The 23566-nt window shown below is 38.6% G+C and overlaps 1 protein-coding gene across 1 annotated transcript in view; it reads right to left on the reverse strand.

Moving 5' to 3' along the window:
- The window catches only part of LOC149802972 (equilibrative nucleobase transporter 1-like), a 64376-nt gene extending 41586 nt beyond the window's left edge, over positions 1-22790 (reverse strand). Inside the window, exon 1 of the mRNA XM_089952511.1 lies at positions 22686-22790. The gene's annotated coding sequence lies outside the window, so the exon portion shown is untranslated. The remainder of the gene's footprint in view (positions 1-22685) is intronic.
- Between the last annotated feature and the right edge of the window lie 776 nt (positions 22791-23566).

A 23566-nucleotide genomic window follows, 5' to 3' on the forward strand; every position in this document is an offset into this window, starting at 1 on the left:
ATGTATCATATGCATTTGCAGTGTATTCTTACTTGAACGTGTGTCTGTCTGAATGGAGAGATATTATGCAATGTGCACTGTCAATATATGTTGTCCATACGACTTAAAAAGAATACAGCAGAAACTATACATTGTAATTAATTTTAATTAAAAGAGGTATCTACATTACAGTATGGGGCCCCTGAGTAGCAGAGTGGTCTAAAGTGCTCATCACTACGAATCACTGACATCTCACCTCTGCCTGTGTGATTTCGAGTCTCAGATTCAGCCAATGTGGATTTGTGAGAAAGCTTACCAGTAGCTTCTCGTGTGTCGGTGGTTCTTTCTGGGGTTTACTGGCTGTCATTTATAGCCTATCATGTGCTGAAAAATGGCATTAAACCCTACAACATTACAGTACTTAATATGCTGCCACTTAAATGATTTAATTTTTGGGGGAGTTGTTATATAAAAAAAAAACTTGAAAATGGCAGTCAAAAATATTTTAAAATAGTTTGACCCCTATAACATGTACATAAGAGTACATGTACACATGTACAGGTGTCTTACACCACAGAGGCACAGTGGTCATCCATTAAACCACAGTGGTCACTAATGATACAGATGAGTAACCTGAACTTTACAACTGTTGTCATATACAATTTGTACAATGAAAGAAGAGAAACCCCTGACAACTGTATCATGTTTAATATTTTATGGATATACATGTGTATATGAACCAACTTTACAATCTGAAAAAGAAGTTTTTGGGCCAATTTCAAAAAATATTTAGAAACATTAGAAACACACAATTTTAGCACAGGGGACTTAAATCTCATAAGACTGCAGGTAGTCAATGAAAAGATAAACAAGACTTAAAAACAACTGAGCCAATCATGGAAAAATACAAGATATGTGACATCTTTAGAAAATCAAATCCAAACAAAAGAAAATATAAATATAATTATGGTAAGAATAGGGAAGTAAACCAGATAAATTTTATACTAGTAAAACAGCTGAAAAAGAAAATAATTTCCATAATATACTAGATTAAACATAATCTGATCATTTCTTAGTAGAATTAATCTTATCCACGAAAGAGAGACCAAGACGGGGAAAGAAGAAAGTGTAAAATGAATAATACCAGAAAACAGATTATATCAAGGGAATATTAGGAGCATAATAAACAATTAAAAAAAGCATAGTAATAAGACTGGGGAAAAACAAAATTGAAAATAGTAAAATAACCCAAAATTTTGGTACCAATGAACATCAATGGAGCAAAATGCTTGAAAAAGAATGTAAGCAAGTAATGAAGATAAAAAAGACAGCAAAGAAAACGTGCAAAAAAAATAATTTAAGGAAACAGAAGAACATAATTATAAGATCAGGGAGATTTGATTGGCTAAATGGACAAGGTGGAAGGTGGATAAAAAAGAGAAGTGAGAAGCTAGGGAATAAAATGAACATATTATAAATGGGATCAAAATACTGAGCAAAGAGAGAATTATAGAAAAAAATTACCATTATCATGAACTGTACACACACACAATATAAATGCTGAAAAAGGTAGCAAATATTGTGAGGATGTAAAATTCCCACAAATTTATGATAAAAATAGAGAAACAAAACTAGTGTGAATCCTTCATCAAATAGGAAGAAATTAAAAAGCTATTAACAACTAAAACAAGGAAAATCCTCCATATTTTATTGGTATATTGTCAAATTTCTACAAAAAACTGGAATCAGATCAGATTCCTAGACTTGAAATGGCATATCTTTCTTTACAAAGAAAGACAAATTCAATAACAGGAATTGTAACAATCATATACAAATGCAAAGGGGAACATGACAATTTAAAAAATCTGAGACCAATATCATTATTAAATACTGATGGAGAAATATGGAGAAAATTGGTCAATAATACCCTATCAATAAAATGTATATTGAACTTAACCGAAACAACCAAGGAATAAAAGGTTGTGATTTTAATTGATAAGGAAAAGTTTTTGATAAGATGGAACAAAATTATATAAAGATTTTAAATGATTTGGTTTTGCAAAAAAAGTGGATTAAAATCCTAAAGCATCTAATATAGAAGAATCAGTAAAGAATGTGCACTATCAACAATACTATGTGTGATTGTAATAGAAGTTCTAAGTATTAAAATAAGAAATAATAAAAACATCCATGAAAACAGAATATCGAATATAGCAGAGGAGATAAAAATGTTGCAACATGCACATGACTGCAAAAACTTGATATAAGATAAATTTTAATTTATACATCTACAAAAATAGTATGAAGTGTCTGGAAAAGCTTTAGGCTCACACACAAACTAATCTAAACAAGAGATCCTTTGAAAAAAAGAACTGGACAGGGAATCATCCAGGCCTTCCACATAAATATATATATAAAAATACAGTTAAAGTACAAGGCCTTTGTCATGGCAATTACAAGTAAGAAATATGCAATGTCAAACGAAACGGAACATATTGTGTTGTAACTTTTAGGGAGGAACTTCACTGTATCAAGAAATAAATATTTGTGAAAGAGAAAAATGGAGGCTTTAAACTATGGGATATAAAACTAAAATCCAAACAATTTTACTATATAGTGTAAACAAAATTGAAGAAAATATTGATTATACATGAGCCAAATTATTTATATACTGGTTTGATTACTGTTTATAAATAAGAACAGAAATCTAATTTATTACAAATGCCCACAATATACATAAAATACAAAGAAGTTATAATAGATATCAGGCATAATAAGGTGATATGGAAATAAAATTCAAGAGATTAATAAAATCATTAAAACATACATACACAAAAGAACAAAACAGAAATTAAAATGCCAAACTTAAAATGGCCAGAAATATCACAAAACTTGGGAGCAATTAAAAATAAAAATAAAGTTATGCTTAAAATTACATTGGAATTCTTGAGATGGGAATCTGAATTAGTATGTCCAGCAGCAGAGGGGCTGTACAGACCGAAACTTTTTGCACAATAAACCCCTCCAGGAAACTATTCCTCGATAGAGGGCTTATTTCGACGAAATAAACCCTTCTATTCAGAATACAGGACAAAAAAAAATGTCCCCCGAAAACTCGAAGAGTTTCCAGGGACAAACTCGTTGAGTTTGCACTGACAACTTGGGTTACTTCAATAAATCTGAAACAGTTTCCGTGGCGGGGTCGTTATTGAAAAATCCATGGGTCGGGTCCATCCCCTCTGCTGCTCTGGGAAATGAGTTTCCAAGGAAAAACATTTTTATGTTGCAAATAGTGTATCAAGTCCAATACGGTATCTTGTTCTGGGATCGTGTAAATTTATTGTCACAAATCCGTGAGGTTTTCTTTGAGCATGACTGAAGAAATTTTTAAATTTATTTAAATCCATATCGCCACCACACCAGGTTTGATGAATATTTCTCAGTGTATGTGTATCAACTCCATTGAATATCGCAAGAAGATTACAATTATCCCTGATTACTTTAGGAATTTGTGTATAACGCTGAGTAACATAAATCACATCAGTGTTTTTGTGACGTCCCCGGGAAAATATTCTTGCGGGATTTTTTTGCTTGTCCAACATAACATCATCATACACTACTAGGTTGTTAATTGATTCATCAAGATCCTCGACGCTGGGGGCTTCTTCGATATCAGTGATAAATTCAACAACATCCTCACCGTCTTTACTCAGCGCGCTTGCACTCTCATTAAAATCTTTTATAACGTTATAGCATCGTTGATCATCTACAGATGGAGCTATCAAATACAGTTTATCCCATTTCATCCACTTCATTATCAAGTTCAGCAACAGCTGTGTTTTACCTGAACCGGATGGCCCAATTATAATCGCGCGGATAGAGTTTGGTAGCACTGAATTATGCTTAACTGGCTCTTTCTTTTTTGTCGCAGAAAAATCTGTAATTTCCATTTGTATATAAAGAATAATAATTATGGATCTATATTGTGTGAAGTGTAAGGCACGAACCCCTACGAATGATCTAACAACCATTACAACAAAAAATAACAGACAAGCACTTTCTGGTAAGTGTACGCGATGTGGCACAAAAAAATTTAGATTTCAAAAAAAAAGCGAGAATTTAGCGGAGGTGACATTGCAGCCAAACTTGGAAAGCTCCCCGGAACTCCCTGGGCAAAGTATCCCGGAGAAAAACATCTCCCAGGATACAATTACTGCGGTCCAGGGACCCGACTAGATATCAGACTTGATGAACAATCTAAACCAAAACCGGGAGAGTATCCGATAAACGCTATCGACGCAGCGTGTCACATACATGATGTTGCTTATCGAAGTAAAGATCTACAAGACAGGCATATCGCGGATGTGAAATTAATTCATGCACTAAGCGCCATAAAAAATAAATCATTTAAGGAGTCACTCGCTAATTGGTTAGTAAGATCAGCGATGAAATCTAAATTAGTATTAGGCGCTGGATAATTAAATAAAAATGCAAGCGATTTATTATTCCCCAATCGGATACTGGAGAGGTAACTCAGCAATTAATAAACTCGCCAACGCGGCATCAGTAACACGCGAGGTTGCCAAAAATTGGCTATCAAAACAAGCAATATGGCAAATCTACTTACCACCACCTCGACAAATCAACTTTGCACATTTTGATGTTAGTGTGCCCAATGAAGTTCATCAGGCTGACATACTATTCCTGCCTCATGATACTGTCCGTAGAAAAATATACAAATACGCGCTAACAGTAGTTGATGTTGCCAGTAGATACAAAGAAGCAGAACCGTTAGCGACTAAAACAGCGTCCGAAGTCGCCTCTGCGTTTAAACGAATTTATCAACGAGGACCTCTAAACTGGCCACGATTATTACAAGTTGATCCTGGCAAGGAATTTCAGGGCGCGGTGTCATCACTGACAAAGCAGCATAACGTTACCATACGACGAGGACATACTGAAATTCATCGGGATCAGGCAATTGTTGAGCGATTTAATAGAACACTCGCTGAGAGATTATTCGGATACCAGTACGCGAGGGAATTCATTTACGATACGAGATCTCGTGAATGGGTTGCAAGACTGCCAAACGTGATAGCCGCACTGAATAATGAAATTACCAGAACAACAAACATGAGACCTGTAAATGCAATCACAAAAAAATATATACCCCGCGTCAGTGAACGCGGACAACAGCAACAAAATGTTTCAACGCAGCCAGGGACGCTAGCGTCCCCACTGCTGGGTAATGTCACCGTTAGGTATTTATACGAACCAGGCGAACTAGAAGGAGGAAAAAAAAGAGCAACCGATCCCACATGGAGTGTTACTACACATAAGATATCCAGCATAACCAGATCAACTGGGAGAAACGCAATCTACAGATTAGATTCGACTGCTCCTCAACGCGGATTTAAACGCGAGCAACTTCAGGTGATTCCCGAGGATACACAATTACCACCCCGATCACTAAAGTGATCCGCACTGAAGTGATTCAATCATTTAAATAACTGCAGCAACACCTCTGCGTCGGTTACACTCAAGACAGGTCAACATCACATTTTCACGTGTATGACCGCGACTGCTATCTATTCTATCTACGGTGAATTGCCTTGGGTCGTTTTTCGAATACTGCCACAGCAATAAACAATTACAACTCGCACAGTGATTATTCTGCTGTTGTTGTAATTGTATTACAAATTCAACATCCAAACTTTGTTTGGGATCAAACTCTCTACCATTTTTTTTGTCGCTCTGTTTGTAACCGGCTAATTTCTTTCTTATTGTGTCATCAGCGATTGAGCTGTCGTTGACAACATCATCTAATACAATTCTTCGTAACTGACCTATCCTTCTTACTCTTGACACGGCTAAATAAACTAAATTTGACCACTCGATGCGATCATCAACAATCCAAACTGTTGTATCTGAAATAGTTAGTCCCTGCGAACTGTGGATGGTCATAGCGTATCCTAGCGTCCACGGGGATTTGCTCATTTTCAGTGCCTGTTCAACAGCATCAACATCAACTGTGACAATATCATTTAATACTAAATTCTGTTTCTCCGGACCCGACGCAGTCAGGCGCCCTGGAATATCAACATCAATATTCTGCAATCGCGTATCAGCTGGTCTATAACACAACGGCACTGGCAACATGGGAAATTTCTTCTGATGTAACTGAAATAACCGCTGCTGAAGTGTGTCCCTGACTATCTTTCTACTTGCCACAATTAAATCACCTGGTTTCCACGTTTCCCAAAAGTCGCTCAGCGAAGTCTCTGGAATTATTTCACGCATTATCTCACACTGGACTTTATTGGTTTGTAGCCTGATCAGTGCCTTAAACTCTTTCAGCGTTTCATCGAGTGCTCTAACATCGTTAGTTATTTCCTCATAATGATCTACAAAAGTTTTCAGCCACTCGTGTGGAGATTCACCTGTAAATGGGGGTGGTTGACCATGATCGCCGCACATCACCACTGCGGTATTTTTCTTTAGCAGCCAATCCAGAAACTGTTTTAATGTATCCAACGGCACAGTGTCTATCTCATCCCAGATGATTTTCTCGGGAATATATTTCGTTCCCATTCGTTCAGGTGTCCACGTGCCGCCGCTGTATTTGAAAAAACTGTGATACGTGCACGCGTTAACATCCCGTTGTCTCATCTCCCTGGCAAGTCTGTGTGTGGGTGTTAGCACAATCATGTCAGAGTTTCTAAATAATTCAATCGCTCGAGTTGTTTTACCAGAACCACCAGGACCGTTCAGATAAACTGTTTTGTGTCTTGTAACAGGATCGTGCACCGGCGGCAACAACGAAGTTGCCCCCGACGAAACCATCGAAGATATTTCTGCGCTGCGATACTCATCCTCGATTTCAACATCAGCCGATTTACAATATCCGTGTAACATTTCATTCTTTATTCTCCACGAGCCCCACGATGGATCATCCGATATAACATTATCCAACAGCGCTGAGTGTTTTTTATCAATATAAAATGAATCCGTTGCAACTCTCACTGCGGCAACAGGGAATCTATTGATCATCGACAACAAATTTATGGATACATAAGCCAGCATCGAAGATCTCAAATGTATGTACTGAGATGATTCTCCGTCAATATAACTAAAAACAGTCCCTAGTTTTTCCCCGTTTGACAGAAACACATCTTTGCGGTTACAGAACATGTTGTTCGTGGCTGCATCAGCGACAATAAGATCCAATTCAGTCTTGTCCATGATTAATCGACTGTGATGTTGTTTATGATCATACGCTCCACCTTGAGTGAATTTCCCTATTATTCTTCGTCCTAGATCTTTTGCTGTGCTTTCATCATTTCTGAGTTTGCTTTTAAGTACTTCAGGAGCTTTCTTGATGATAGCGTCGATAGAAGTTTCTGGATATTCTCGTGACCAATCTTCGATGACTTCTTCTAACGTAACCGGCGTTGGAGTTGGCAACCAAACTTCGGTTTGACGACAATAACATATAATCGCTTCGCTGACCGTCAGCGACAACAGTATTCGACTGTCAAGCATGTATCGCAATAACACTATCGGTGCCCATCGCTTCTCAACGAAATGTCTGCCAAACCAAACATAACACACAGGATGTAAATCCTTAGCGAATTTAAACGACGACACACAAGCAAATCCGGTCAAGTCAAAATCGGGTAAAACACCGTTGACAGCTACTCTTGTCATGGTATTGCCAGCGTGGCCAAACCGTTTAAAATATTCGCTGCATTCTCCACGCCCAAGGAAACTTCCTGGATAACACGCCGTCATGTCCACGGATATCATACCGCGGTGATCATACTGAGTATTCCACAAACCGCCGTGTCCGTATTCGACACAGCTCTGCTGGATATCAGCAAGAAAACTTTTCGGAGTTGGTCTCCATGAATTTCGTTCCCGGGCTACATGCGCGACAACACCCGGGACAGTAAAACAGTGTGTCAGTAACGTATCAGTGTTGCCAGCATGATATTTTTCTGCGAGTTTTTTCATTTCCTGCTGTAACGCCATTGTTCTGTATATTTCCCCGTTGGGTCTCACAAACTGATCATATTCTCCATCTTCGCTACTTCTGAATAACCACACAGACACTGGATCGGTTTTACTTATCTGATAAATAAAATCAAACATGCTCCCAGAATTGCTTTGCAATTCCGGATAATACTTCACAACACGGTCTTGCGGAAATATCCTAACCGAGTCAGTCCAGGCGTGACTGTTATGATCGATAATAGTTATTGGTGTTCCACGGGAATTGTATTTACACTCATACAATACCTCACCGGTTAACGATGAAACCGTTATAGGAAATTTTAGTAATCGCTCTAGCTCAGCAACATCATTTATTGACGCTCCTTTATCCGCTACTCGTGTCGCCCACGCTGTTATTTTAGTTTGTCTTAGCGGTGTTAGGCCGTTTCCTCGCATTGCATTTTTAAAATGTTCCATTACTCGCTCAGCTACACAATTCAACACCGACACCTTCATCGGTTTGAGTTTATCAACGCGTGGTTTCTTCATCGGATAAATTCCATAAACAACTGCGGTCACAGGATACGCTCTGGCATAATATGGTATATCAATCCCAACAAGTACTCCCGGTTTTGAGTCTTTACTTAACAGAACGGTTTTTCCACGAACGCCTCTGGCATCAAGAACAGGGTCTAGTTTGTCTCTGATAATCCACGTTCCCTCGCCGACTCCAACAATAAATTTTATCTGTACGAAATATCTTCTATCGTCGAGATACCCAATTATGTTACGCGCGATTGTATCGTTCATGGTAGCATCAATGATACGGTCACGAGAAATGCTCGCGTTTCCGAGGATAATTTTATACGAAGACCACGTGTGTGCGGCACCATCACGACGAAACTCTTCTTTGGCATTCTTGATAACACCAATTACCTCTGCTAACTCTCTTCGTCGTGGATCAGCGGTTAACCGGTCAAGATCGAATCTAGAACCTGATATGGGTTTTATTCTGGATAGTCTTTCAAAACCCATTATTATAATTAAGACAAATATTTAAATAGACAAATATATTATATGATGAACCAATGCAAGTGGATCAAACTAAATTCATCAGCGCCGTGTAGCAAACCCTGCAGAGGCGAATACTGTGGACAACATGCTCAACAGGTCCGCGGTGGGAGTCTAGGACCGATACCGTGTATCAGATGCGGCATTGGAGTACGAGGAAAAACGCAATTATGTTCAGCGTGTGGTGGAAAACGCTATCGAGAACTAAAACGGTATTATGATAAAAAAAATCCAGACTGTGATAACGCTCTCAAATGCGAGCGTGATTACATAAATAAGTTTTCAGACAAATTATGAATTAGACAATGATTTGCTTATAGTATAATGAATCAAGAATTCGTCCGACATCCAACTATTCCAAATTATGAGGCAAACCGAGATGGCATAGTGAGAAACTACAGGCTGAGGAAACAAGTTGGTACAGTTGATAATGCTGGTTATTTAAGATTTACTGTTAGGAAAGGGAGGTATTTATGTCATCGTTTCGTCTATGAGGTTTTTAACGGAGAGATCCCTAAAGGCCTTGTCATTGATCATATTAACGGGAACAGACTTGATAACAGTATTGAAAACCTTCAAGCGATCACTCAGAGCAAGAATACCATACGAGGAAGAGTTAAATGTAAAACAGCTATAAGAAGAGCAGTGAAATCTGTGAATGTTGAGACTCGTGAAGAAATAATATTTCAATCAATGAGCGCAGCCGGTAGGTATTTCGGTATTTGTCCACCTTCTGTACAGCATGTCGCAGATGGGATCTACAAAACAGCATTTTCAAAGAAGCTCAAACAGAAGATTTCATTCTGTTATATAACTCTTATCGTTGACACAAACGACGATAACTCCTCCGAGAGTGTGTAACGCTTTGCAGAGTTGTCGTTGCTGGTCAGAGGATTTGCTCCCCCTAAGAAAGCCACCTTGATAAAATATTTTATCGAGTTCATAACATGTAATCATTTATTTACCGTAGAATATATATTTTTTTACAAACAATATCCTCGTTTTACTGAATATATCCGACTGTTTTGCTCTTCTGTGCTTGTTATATGACCGCGCTTAAGAAAACATACAATTAAAATATTTTAAACAAGTCCCGCCCACTGCTAGAGCGAATTTCCAACTCGCAAGTAACAGTTGGGTTATATACGAAATCGCTCCCTAAGACCTTTGGGTCGATCGAAAGTCAGCACGCGCAAGCAAAACCATAAATTTAATCCGCCAATGGCGGGTGTCTTTTGTGCACCATCCAATGGTCGATTCAATGGATGGTTTTGCTCTGCTGCTGACCGTAGAAAATGACCCACCTGTGTATGTTTGTGTCGTCATAGGATAAGGTCTTAGGATAAGTTAGGATAAGATTACATGTTCATTGTGCCTTTACTTGCTGTCATACTCGAATCAGAGGTTAAAGGTTGTCTGTTCTGTACCGTCTCTTAGGATAAGATTACATGTTCATTGTACCTTTGCTTGCTGTGATACTCGAATCAGAGGTAAAGGTTGTCTGTTCTGTACCGTCTCTTAGGATAAGATTACATGTTCATTGTACCTTTGCTTGCTGTGATACTCGAATCAGAGGTAAAGGTTGTTTGTGTTGTCAAATAAATGTTTGCCGGGCCTGCTAGAGAACTCGATCCTAGAAGCCAGGGCTGTCTCGTCTTGTAAATAAATGTGCCTCTGAGTCACTTGGCAGTCAGAGGGGTCCGTCCTTAGGATAAGTTACGTGTTATATGTTTGTCCTTGTCAATTCACTAAACACGTCCTCTTGAGCCTATAGAACGTTATTTGACGATCTAGAGGCTCTTGCAGGGGATAAAGTGTTTCGTGTTACATGTTGTATTGTCATGTCGGAAGCAGTCCTCGTGGGGTTCTAGAACGTTATTTGACGATCTAGGCCCTTGCAGGGGATAAATGTTTCCGACTGTCTCGTTTTGTTTTGGAAAGCTAGCGTTTCTCATGCAAAGTGTTTCTATTAAAAATATAAAAATATATAATAATATGAATCACGAAAATATAAATACCATACTTGTTGAAATTAAAGAATTACAACAGCGAGGTTTTAATATTTTACTAGACACTGAAACAATTATGTCAGATTTTGAATCCTTGAATGAGCTATCACGCTTGGGGAAGAACAATCTCCCTGCTCGTTATAGGTTCATTAAGGGTTTGCAAGATCGTGTTTACAGATCACTTGCCGGGATAACTGAAAATCAGGTATCTGAATTTATTCCACTGTGCCGTGCAGTTGAGAAGATTCGTCTTGGATTGTCACAAGAGTATGAGACTCGAAAATTAATTAGCACCAGGGTGAGACGGTTAAAAGGTTATATAAAAAATCTAGACACGGAAATGCCTTGCATTTCTGACAAAAATACTAGTGTTTCTGACTACGAGGCCGACAAGGAAGTATAAACCGCATAGCGTGTGACTCACAGCACAAAGTGAAAGTAGAACCTGAGAACGCTAGCGCCCCCCCCCCCCGCTTGGAGTGTAAAGCACATTTCCACGGGTAAAAAAAAAAGTGTATTATTTTTTTTGCCCTTGGAAACTCAAAGAGTTTCTCAAGTGAAGGGCGCTTTCAGATTTTCAGGATTTGCTTAAGCGTTTCAACATCAATACAGGAATGAGAATAGTTCATAATCTGTTCTCGTTGACACCAAACTATGATCATATGATTTTGCTGTAGCTCTGTTAATTGTGACGGAGTTAACAAGAAGTCTTCGTCACCATACACGTCAATAACTATTTTAACGGGGAAATACTGTTCTGGGAATGTCTGTATTTGAAATGCGGTTTTTATTGCCTCGTAAAGAATTTGCTTATCATGAATATGAACTCGTGCATGAATGTACTCGGGTTGATACATTATACACAACCGTTTTTTTTTAAATGCGTGCTAGCACTTTCAACGATAACTTATGCTGGTTTTGATAGGGTATTTGCACGATAAAATGACGAAAATGGATCAGTGCAGAAAAAAAACCTATTATAAATATTATGGATCCCTTGACTTAGGACTTCACCAGTAAGTTTATACTAACAGTCTCGTCACGCAGGTCCAACAAATTCCCCCTCTGGTCGGTGAGTTTGAAATTTATCGTTGACAACCACGGGTTATGACACCGTAGATAGACCGGATTGATTGGTTCTTGCACAATCAGAAAACCAGGGGGGTCTCTTGGTGTGAACGTATACAGGATAAACCCCTGTTGTGCCGTCGTAGTATCTGATGCGCTGTAACTGCCATCGATGACGTCACATACAAGATTGACCGCAATAACATCTGTGATATTTACGATCCCGGGTGAGATGTGTCTGCCATCGGATGCTGTACTGTTGTCGTGCTTGAGAATAACAGGTTGTGGTTTTATTCGTTCGTACGCGGCAAGAATATCTTCGAAAGATTGATCGATGAGATCAGAGACTGATTTTCTCAGCTCGGGCACGTTATATCCAGGAAATTTAAAATCTGAAATATCATTCACTTGAATACCATATTTAATTGCAAAATCTGCTCTGGCTATCTGTCTATAATTATCATCGATATAGTCTTTAAGATCCAGTAAAGCCTGAATTATTCTTAGATTTATAGTTTCCATGGCCGATGCGAGTTTGTTTAGTTTTTCTACGGTTGTGATAATATTATCACGCGGACTTGTTAAATCAGAAATATAATCTTGGAAATATACTCGCAGGAGTTGTAGCTGTTGTTTATGTACTAGATTGATCGGAATAAATAATTCAGATTCTATATCATCTAGACGGTAAACACGGAGCTCCTGCCCCCCCTTAACACGTGGAGCTTCTATACTCCAAGTATCGGGCATTAAAGTACTTTTTCTTGCTAGTAATTGATCTGCAAGGAGTAAATAATAATTGTACTCGAGGTCGTGTAGTGCTTCTTTATAGGTCATAAAATCCGATTTTTCAGGTTTTGGTGGACGAGGTTTAACCTCGGGGGCCTTTGGCCATCCTAATAATGTTCGGATTGAGCTGTTATAAATATCCACGGCGTATCCTGGCGTTGAGATTTCAATGACCGCAGACAGCGTTGGTTCATGAGCTGTTATAGATATTTTGGCTTCCTTGCCGGTGATTCGTTTTATTTGGCGTTGTATCTCATTATTGATTTCTTCGATCTGATAACTCCCAGTGGGAAGTGTAATTGTATTCCAGTCAAGTTCACCCTGTTCGCCGGAGTCGGCTTTGCTTTTCCCGAACACGAATGAATTATTTGGCTGCAGACCACCAAATGATGCCGACCTAACATTGGGCCAGCTGTGATACACACTGAGCTTTGCTAACGCGATTTCACTCACTGGAATTGGAGTTCGAAAATTAATACCGAATTCTGGTGTCGTCGAGGACACTGAGATCATTGTGGTCCTTACCGGTGTTGTGTTTGTGACTATTTGTTGAAGCAGTTCTATTGACATTATTTATTTGTTTAGTTTTCAAATAGTCATTGTACGCATCTGACATTAGTTTGAATTCAGAATCTGATATCGTAGCGTCGCTACTTTGCACGTCTAACGATGATGATATCAGCGATGATAATTTCTGATATGCGGTCGTGGCTGTATTTAATTTTGTCGTGTAATCGTGTAATTTTGTGTTAGCACATGATGATATTTTTTTTGCTATGATGCCGAAAACTCCAGCTGTTGTTGTGGCCGCGGAAACACAGATCGTGGCGGCGACTGCTGCAGTTACTGGAGTGACCGCTGATAGTATTGCTCCGGCAGATGCAACAACGGCAGATACTGAATAAACCATAATATCCAGCACTGTTATGCGGCGCTTGTATTTTTTTACTTTTTGACTAGTTACTTCGATGACAGTTTTTAACTCAGATTGCCACTCACGGACTTGATTGTATCGATATTGTTGAGCATCTGGCATCGTTGACATTATTCAATTACGCGGTAACCAATTGAGGCGTTGCAGCGACGAATTCCAAACAAAACCAGTAAGATGTTGCTGTTAAACTATCGTCCTCGGCTTCAAGCATAAATGTTTCCTCGGTTCCGCTGTTTAGTATTACAGTGCAAACCCCGGAATACTTATCGGTGGAATGTCTCCAAGGATATGTTGTGAAGATTTCAAATTTAGCGGCTGAAAACACAGACAACCTGTAAACACCGGTGGCTGTTGCTGTATATTTGATAGTGTTATTTTGTCGTGACCATGTTGCGAATCCCGATGATACCGTGAATACGATGTTGGTGATATGCGTTAGAATTTTTTTGGATACCATGATGGTGGAGTTCCTGGTAGTCTTAGACCGCGTCCCTTTTTTTTCTTGTATCCTTTTCCCGTTGCCTTTTTTAGTGCCATTCCAGCTGCAGTTCCAACTGCACCGAGTGCTGCGGCTTTTGCTACGGCTGGTGCTGCCGCGGCAATCAACGCCGGTATTGCTGCGAGAAGAGGAAATATTCCACCGGTTTTAGTCATGTCCTTGATAGCTGCAGCAGAGAAATCAAGTCGGACACCGGTTTTTGCTGTTAGTGCCTTATTAAAATGTTTAAGCTGAGTATTAGTCAACGACAATTTGTTTGGACCACCAGTAATCTGATCTCGTTTTAGTGTTATTGATGTCCCGCACGTGCTTGCGTTCTTTGATTGCAATTTCTTCGTTTGACCGGAAGTCAAGGTGACATTAACATGACTGTATGACATTATATCCTAAGTTTGATTTTAATTGCGTTACATATTCTCGATTGGAGCGTCGATGACCCTCATTCGTCCGCCAACACCTTCAAGCAGCATTGCTTTATCGGAGAGTATGACAGCAATCGCTCTGTAACCACCAGCAGGAACACCTACACGAGCTCGGAAATGTAGGTCGACAACAGATTGTTTAACCAGATCAAGATGTTCCAGCGAAAAGTAATAAATCGGATATAAACTCATAAAGTCTCGCTGTGATATTTGCAGGCCAGTGTCTACATTAAGGTTGCGCCCCATAAATGACATCAGACGATGATATGCGCGTGCGACACGATGATGTTCGAAATCTATTAATATATCCTCAGATGGCTCCTGATGCCCATTTATTCTCAACGAAACTTCAGAAACTCCAAGTGTATCAAATACCATTGGATTTCTTTCCTGGCTATCTGTTCTAGCACGGTATTGAAATGCAATGAAAATATGTCGTGGTGCTGATACTCCTTGTTGCGATGATATATGCCATGTAAACAACCCACCATTATCACCCTGAATAACGTCTGTGGTTGTTGTTTTCCAGGATAGCAGTGATTTACCGCCCGTGTCCATGAAAGACAACAGTCGTTGTTCTTCGGTGATTGACGGAGACAACACTGGCATCCACAACCACAGTTTAGTTAGTATTACCTGACCAGGGGCAACAGCAGCATCTCACCAGATAGCGTCATTATCATCAGGTTTTCGCACAAGTACAACTGTGTGTTTGGCACCGAATATGACCTTGTGGACATCTCTGCAGAATCCAAAGATGTGAGACAATGGAATCACACCTGAGAACTCTTCATCTCCACTTAACATCGATCTACGTGTTGCAAAACCCAAATTAAAATTTTCGTTCATCGATGCAACTGCGTCACCGGCATTATTCATTGTTACATTCCTGTTCTCGGGGCTGTCGGTTATATCCTTTGCAAACATCATTGATGGTCCGGCTGATCTGGTGTAATCATCCGAGTATCTCGCCAACCCGAGAATTGTTGTGGCAACGTCGACGTTATCATGAATTGTTTCAATTTCTTTTCCATCTATCATGTAAATAGCGGATTTAAATAACGCCATGATGCCGTTGTTAACAAATCCAACTCGGTCGCCGATTCCGTAGTTAGTGTTATCATTCTTTAAAAGCCTACCTTCAACTTCGATGAAGGCCTCAGCGGGCAAGAAGTATCTACTTGTATCCTGGACCTGTAGTTCAATTCTTCCGCGTTGGTTAGGATCACGTGCTTCATAAGAATAATATTGAAAATCACGTACAGAATCATCTTTAAGTACTGGTTTGGACATATCAAACGCGTCATTGGATTTTCGTGCAAACATTATTATTATTTGTGATGATCTAATTAAAATGTTATCGTCACCGGAAACCACTACCAGCTATCAAATTAGCAGTTACACTATCTTGCAACGCTTTGGAGGTAATTCCTGCTGTTGCGATCTCAGCTAATTTCTGATTTACGGCCTTATTTACTACGCTACTAACATTTGCCGGCATAGCTTCAGTGGATGGTAGTTTTACTGGCACCAACCTCTCGACTGGGTTTTTTTTTCGTATCAGCTGTGCTAGTCGATCCTTGATTGATTGAAATGCTTTCCCGGCAAGACTACCAACAGTGCCAATGGCTTTATCCTTGACAACATCAGCGGCTTTCATCGCGAATTGTTTTGCTAACGGTCCAGCTTTCGGAGCGATTCTTGTGACTAAATCCCTAACAACATCACCAACTCCATCTCCGTAAACAACCTCGTATACTGGTAATCGTGAGTTTACTACTCTGACACTTCTTGGTCTGCGAAAAGAATCGTGTAGTATCATTTTATTTAATTATTGTTTATCTAACTGAATTTGCTAGCAAATTTAATTATTAGTCGCTGTGGTAACCGTCTGCGAGTTCATCAATGAGCCCCCGGTAGATGCTGATATCCATGATGCCACGCTGAAATAGTCTCTGACAGATATCTGCGGCTTCATTTATAATTTCCGGAGAATTGTTTCCGGCACGTCTTCCTCCGATGAGAACTTCCAACCGTGATACATCATCGATGATATTATTAGGGCAGGCAATAAAACCGGATCCTAAACCCTCCCCTGTTGATGGTACAATTCTTGGGGATAAAATGTCTTGAGGCAAACTTTCAGAAGATGTTGTTAAGCTAATTATCGGCGACCTAGTTTGTTTGAATTTTTGGCCCCGCGGACTTCCTTCAGATGCAGCCTCGTATTCACTTAACGGAGTTAGGTCAGGATCTATTGCTCTTCGCCGTGAAGGATATTGTTGTCGTTCTGTGTGTTGCAACGGTGATTTTTCTTCTTGAGGTTGCGATGGTGGAATTTCAAGTTTACGTATAGCATCTACAAGTCTATCGTATTTTGTATCGTCCCTGCTGATTTGTTTTTTATTTTCACGTATACGATACGAATATTTGATAAAATTATCATCTGTCATAGAACCGTGTTCTGGGTTTAAAGACACATCTCTTCTAATCAATCCTAACAGTATTGTCTCAGGTAATTTCTCTTCTGGTACATTTTTAAGAAGTTCAATATAATCCGGCGTAAATCTTTTGGCGGGGTCAGTAATTCTCCCTGTTACTCGCTTACCAGCAGGTACTGACACAACAACTTCATCGGGTGGAGGCGGGGGTTTAAGTCCAGCTGAAATATCCTGTAAAATTTTCCTTTGCTCTATTAAAGCCTCTTTGGTAACAGCTGCGGATTTTTCAGTAGCTTTGGTCACGGGTTTAAATAATTCCTCCGTAGTCTCTGCAAAGCCTTCCCGTGCTTGCTGTCTTAGTTGTAATTTTTGTCTGACACTATCACGGACAGGAAGAAATTTCTGAATTGCTTCGAGACATTCTCGAGCTAATCTAGTCGTATGTGCTTCTCCAATATTTGCCATTATTTATTTGTCAATGATTTAATTCCGCTAACATAAAAATGTTTTTCCTTGGAAACTCATTTCCCAGAGCAGCAGAGGGGATGGACCCGACCCATGGATTTTTCAATAACGACCCCGCCACGGAAACTGTTTCAGATTTATTGAAGTAACCCAAGTTGTCAGTGCAAACTCAACGAGTTTGTCCCTGGAAACTCTTCGAGTTTTCGGGGGACATTTTTTTTTGTCCTGTATTCTGAATAGAAGGGTTTATTTCGTCGAAATAAGCCCTCTATCGAGGAATAGTTTCCTGGAGGGGTTTATTGTGCAAAAAGTTTCGGTCTGTACAGCCCCTCTGCTGCTTGTCCCTAATGAAAAGGAACAAATCCAAGTAAATAATTTTCAAATTTTGTATCAATATTCTTGTTGATTTGTTTGAACTAAGCCCACAAAAACAGATGGAGGGGTGAGGAGAAACCAATATAAATTCCTCACAGTCCCACTAGTTTCTCAACTATTAGAAGTCTTGAGGTGTCCACACAAATATAAAAAATGGCAGTTCTAAACTATGTCTTGAAGGTTACCTCTAACTTACCAGACATACAGTACGTAAGAGCAATCACTGGTGGAAATACACACTTAGGTTCAGCACTGGCTGTAAAGGTAGTTTGTCTACAGAATGGCAGTACCAAAATTCAATTCCAGTCCAGCCCCATTATCATACCCTTGAAGAAACAACTGTTGTTGTCATTGTTGTAGTGGGGTTTAATGCCATTTTTCAGCACATGATAGGCTATATATGGCAGCCAGTATAACTGGTAGAGGAAGAACCACAAGAAACTAATGACAGTCTTTCTCATGTACCTAACAGAGCCCAAGATTCAAAGCCACGCAAACTGAGGTGAGATGGCAGTGATCTAGAGCGGTGAGCACTTTAGACCACTTAGCCACTTGGGGGCCTGCTGAAACATATTGAAACTAGAAAAACATGCAACAATAGAGAAAGTTTTGTCAAGTCATGATGCGCCCAGCCCAAAAAATTCCACCTCTGATATGTATCGTTATTTATTTATGTTTATCGGTTTAATGTTTCATCAGAACAATAATGAATATGAAGTGCAGATTAAAAGTTTTAAACATGTAAACATAATAAACTGCATGAAAACAGATTAAATTCGAACCACCAATTGTTATGAAAATGTACAAAGCAAATGAAAAAAAATCTGTCTCAATCATGCAATAAAATGTTTTGATGTTGCTGCCACAAAAAGAAATGGACATTTGTTTGGTTTTCCAAAGCTTCCCTTTAGCAGTGACTTCAATAATGTAGGCACCCTTCATCAAAGAATGCAGACTACAATCTTCAGTAAAAACAAAGAACTTTTCATCAAAGGAAGTCAGTACCAAACTTAAATAAAAGCAATGGAATCTGATGGATTTTTTCATTTTCCAATGTGACTGGAACGAGTTTACTGTGCTGTGAATGTTTTTTTTTTGCAGGGAAAAAGCTATGCTTACGAACACTACCAATGGCGGCTTTAAACACAAACAAACTTTTACCATCATGGAATGTACTGAAAAGTAAATGTGCTTCATCATTCGTTACGTGATTGTGCTATGTTTATCCACTAAATTCAGACCTATATGATCTGTGAACAAATTATTGAATATTTTAAATGTGTGCATATTTTTTGTGGAATTACATGTACCTGTGTTGTGGATTCAATGTATGTGATGAGATTCGCAGGTGAGTACACGGTGTTGATACTCCATTAGACATGTATATATAAACAGTATACACATACATGTACCAATCCGTGGTTATCTAAATAAAGTAAAATATTATACATGCCTTCTCTATTTTAACTACAGGTGTATTTCCCATTTAATATGCATTGATTTAAGATGGTAACTATGCCAATAAAGTGCGCATTATACTTTCATGTTTATTACCTACCCCCCTCATTGCAATTTTTTTTGGGTACATGCATCATTTTCTTCAGCTAACTGACCTGATTGCTTAAAACATGGACCGGTCTAAAATACAGTCGGGTCATATGATCCGAGCTACCATGTTATAGCGGGGTCACACTGTGTGTGTGTGTGTGTATATATATATATATATATATATATATATATATTGAATTTGTTTTGGTTTGATTAAATTGCGATAAGGTATTTTTGCTTTCTTTTCTAAATGTTTGTTTGAAATTGTATGAATCTATTTTCCAGTCACCATTATTTTATAATGGTTTCCACTACAACGTATTAAACTTGTACTTACTGGCGCATAGGGGTTGTTCACATATGATGTCACACATTGATGGAGGAGGGGATCAAAATTTTGGGACAAAGTGTAACGAGGGGGAGGGGGTGTTGAAGAAACATGACATCACAATAAATATGAGTGTGGAACGCTTCTTTCAAAAGAATAAAAATGATCTTATGACCTGCATCCTCAGACCATTTTTACATGCAATAGATAACAACTCTCTCATGGAAGGCTTATCTTAATATTGTTTGATACGTCTTTAAGATTAACATTGGACTATGGTGTAGGCCCTAGTCATAATTAGAGAAACAAATCTAGCTGTTCACTACTGATTTTTTCAATTTCTAAAACCTGGGAATGGGGGTTCCAAACACAGGCATTTGATTCCAGGGTATGGAGCCATCCATTTAGTATGTACACATGGAGGGGGGTTAACCCAAATGCATACGTTTGTGTATGGGGGGGGGGGGGCTACTGATAATGTACGTACACATAGGATACGGAGGGGTGAAACCTCAATAATAATTTGTTCAATATGTAACCTGTTAGACTGGTTTAGTCAGCGTTTAAATTTTAGCAGACACTAGACACATTTAAAGTTACGCAGCTTAGTTCTTTGATGCAGCCAGACAGTCAATGTTTGTGGACTATTTGTTGACTATTAAACACGTTAATACTAATAATCCTTTATCGTTTTTGCGTGGATTACATATAGGCCGTTCTATAGAACGGGGTGGGTGTGTGCGTCAAGCGTATGTACGCAGGTGGGGGCATTTAGTCCTACATGTAACTTGTAAGACCTTGACACTGATATTTAGTCCTACATGTAACTTGTAAGACCTTGACACTGATATTTATGTTTTGGCACTAAAACAAAACCAACATGTTCTATGTCTTACATTGTAGGACCAGTAAAGGGTGTGTGTAAAAAAAAAGCATGCATGTGTACAGGGAGGGGTCAAGCTTTGCCAGATTTTTGTGTACGTACTTAATGGACGGACCTTTAACTAATGTGTGAGTGTACAGTACACATTAAATAAAAACGAAATCAAGTTCCTGTAGTCACAAACTGTACAATATTCTAAAATAGTAGGTATAATTAAAACTTTGAAAATCGAAGCATTCCCACAGTTGCTCGACGTGTTAATGTTCAAACGCTAATTTGTATTTTAAAAATTAAATTATACGGTACCTGGACGTTTCGCCCTATGGACATTTCGGCCCAAGACATTTCGCCCCACTTCAATGGACATTTCGCCCCACTTCAATGGACATTTCGCCCCACATGGTACATGGCCTTTTCGAACCATGGACGTTTCGCCCCACATTAAATAAAGTATGAACCCTCACTCGAGTACAGCCTGTCTCAGTATAATGGTAATGCGAGAAACGACACACATCATCAATCATACAAAACAATATGGTTTATTTGTCGTTTAAATATAATACACTATTTATTCACCCAAATTCTAAACTAAATTTAAAATAAAAACCGGACTAGGATTAACAACCCTATATATTACACTAGGGAAATACATAAATACCCCGACAAAATTTTGAATTTTTTTGTTCAGAAATCTTTTATAAAGCAAACAAATCTCATACCTTTGGGGAAAACATACACATATAAAACAACTTTATTTTTTTTTTATAAGTAGGGGTGTATCTGTCTGGTGCCATAAAGAAAACAAATGTTCTGGCGTTCACTATTGCTCCCAGCAAGTGTTAATATGACTTAATTACATCCAGGTAACTTCATGCATTAAAAAAGAAATCATAGATAGTTGCTGTTTAGAAGTATACTTTTGCACATCATAATTTGACACCTATACCTTGTCATGAGATGTAATTTTGATTAGTGATGTGTTTTTATTTAAAAATGCAAATACATGCTTCGTATTTCAAAAATATAAATCTCTGAAACCATTTTTATATCTCTTTATTGTTAATTACAATTAACATTCCTCGCCCCTCCTCCTGTCTTTTCATTGCTCGCGATATGTCGGGCTATTCTGTGCACAGCTTTGAAAAGACGTAATGTATAACGATCGGGCTATAGAAATGAAATACATTAATTTGGACTGTTTCTGTCAGCAATTCAGTCGAGTAATTAGGACCCGATTTATAGCTAGTTTTACAAAATTCAAAGTAACAATGCCAATAAATGGCAGGAGATAAAAAGTTAATTAACCCGAGCTTGAAAAAAAATGAGTAAAGTTCAACATTTAAAAAAAGTTTAACGATAGATCTTATTACATAAATGAAGAAAAAAAAAAGGAAAATATTGTCTGATATAACGGCACGCTGAATGTAATTGAAATGGATGAGAGTGATGGGATTATGGGGCATGAAATTAAAATCATAACGGCAGGCCCCTAAAGTAAAATGAAGATAATGGTGTAATGCTTGTGAATTTCTATAAATGTCCGATATTTCCAATGATGTGGGGCGAAACGTCCATGGGCCGAAACGTCCATGGGGCGAAACGTCCATGTACCATGTGGGGCGAAATGTCCATTGAAGTGGGGCGAAATGTCCATTGAAGTGGGGCGAAACGTCCTGGGCCGAAACGTCCATGGGGCGAAACGTCCATAATCCAAATTATACGGGTTGAAGACTTACAAAAAAGCAAATATATACTGTACAGTACAAGTTATGTGTGTGTCTGCTAAACATGATAAAGCAATACAATTTAAGCAGTTAAATTTCATTAGAAAGGTACACATATTTATATATTTACCCAAATGCACGTGTCATCTAGCACCTACCTAATTTATCGAACAATGTTTGATTCCGCAATACATGGACCTACGTTCCCTTTAGGCTTTAAGCTATTGAAAAATCACGTCTTAAAGCGCGTCAAATGCGAGCAGACTGGAGGCATGCTTGATTGGCTGTCCCTAACGTACGGTAACGGGTCAGAAAGGTGGCGCTCACCAGATAATATGTACTTTTGAGAGGGTGACGTATGTAAGGTGAAGTAGTTCGCATTTAAAACATGCACAGTGGAGAGAATGTTTGCATACCTCTATGCTACATTAATGTAATGTGGATGATATTTCTTTTGGATATTGCACTTTTGGAAATTTTACATGATTTAAGCACACTGCTAACTAAAATGACTGCTCCCTTGTGTTAAAAAATCAGTCTGAATTAGTCTAAAGTACACTATACATAGCAGCTATTAAAATAGGGAAAATGAATTTTGCCAGACTAGACAATACCAGCTTCTGAAAGTGCAGTGAATGAAATACCAAATATGTAAAATGTAAAAAAAGTTATCGGCTCTTTTTTATACAATTTACCTCTGAAGTTCAGGAAGTGAAAATGACCAAGTAGAGCTAGCACTTTTTTGAAAGGTGCACATTTGAAGTAAGGCCAAGCTGTATACTCTATAACCCATAGTACACCCATCAATCATACACCAAAATAAAGGGAATTAAAGGTTCTTTGCATTAGACCTAAGATATACAAGGTCTTTTTTAAATAGCCAGTATAACCAGTGAGGAAAGCCGGGGACATTCTTTTTCTTTAAAATCCTAACCCTATGCAAAATGCGAAACTGTATAGCGCCACCTTAAAGAAAATAAAAAAATGTTTGCAATTATTTTTTTTTATTTTCATATAATTATGTATGATGTTCTGAATA

The sequence above is a fragment of the Sinohyriopsis cumingii genome, chromosome 3, assembly GCF_028554795.1.
Source record: "Sinohyriopsis cumingii isolate HCF-2022 chromosome 3, ASM2855479v2, whole genome shotgun sequence".
Classification (NCBI taxonomy): Eukaryota; Metazoa; Mollusca; class Bivalvia; order Unionida; family Unionidae; genus Sinohyriopsis; species Sinohyriopsis cumingii.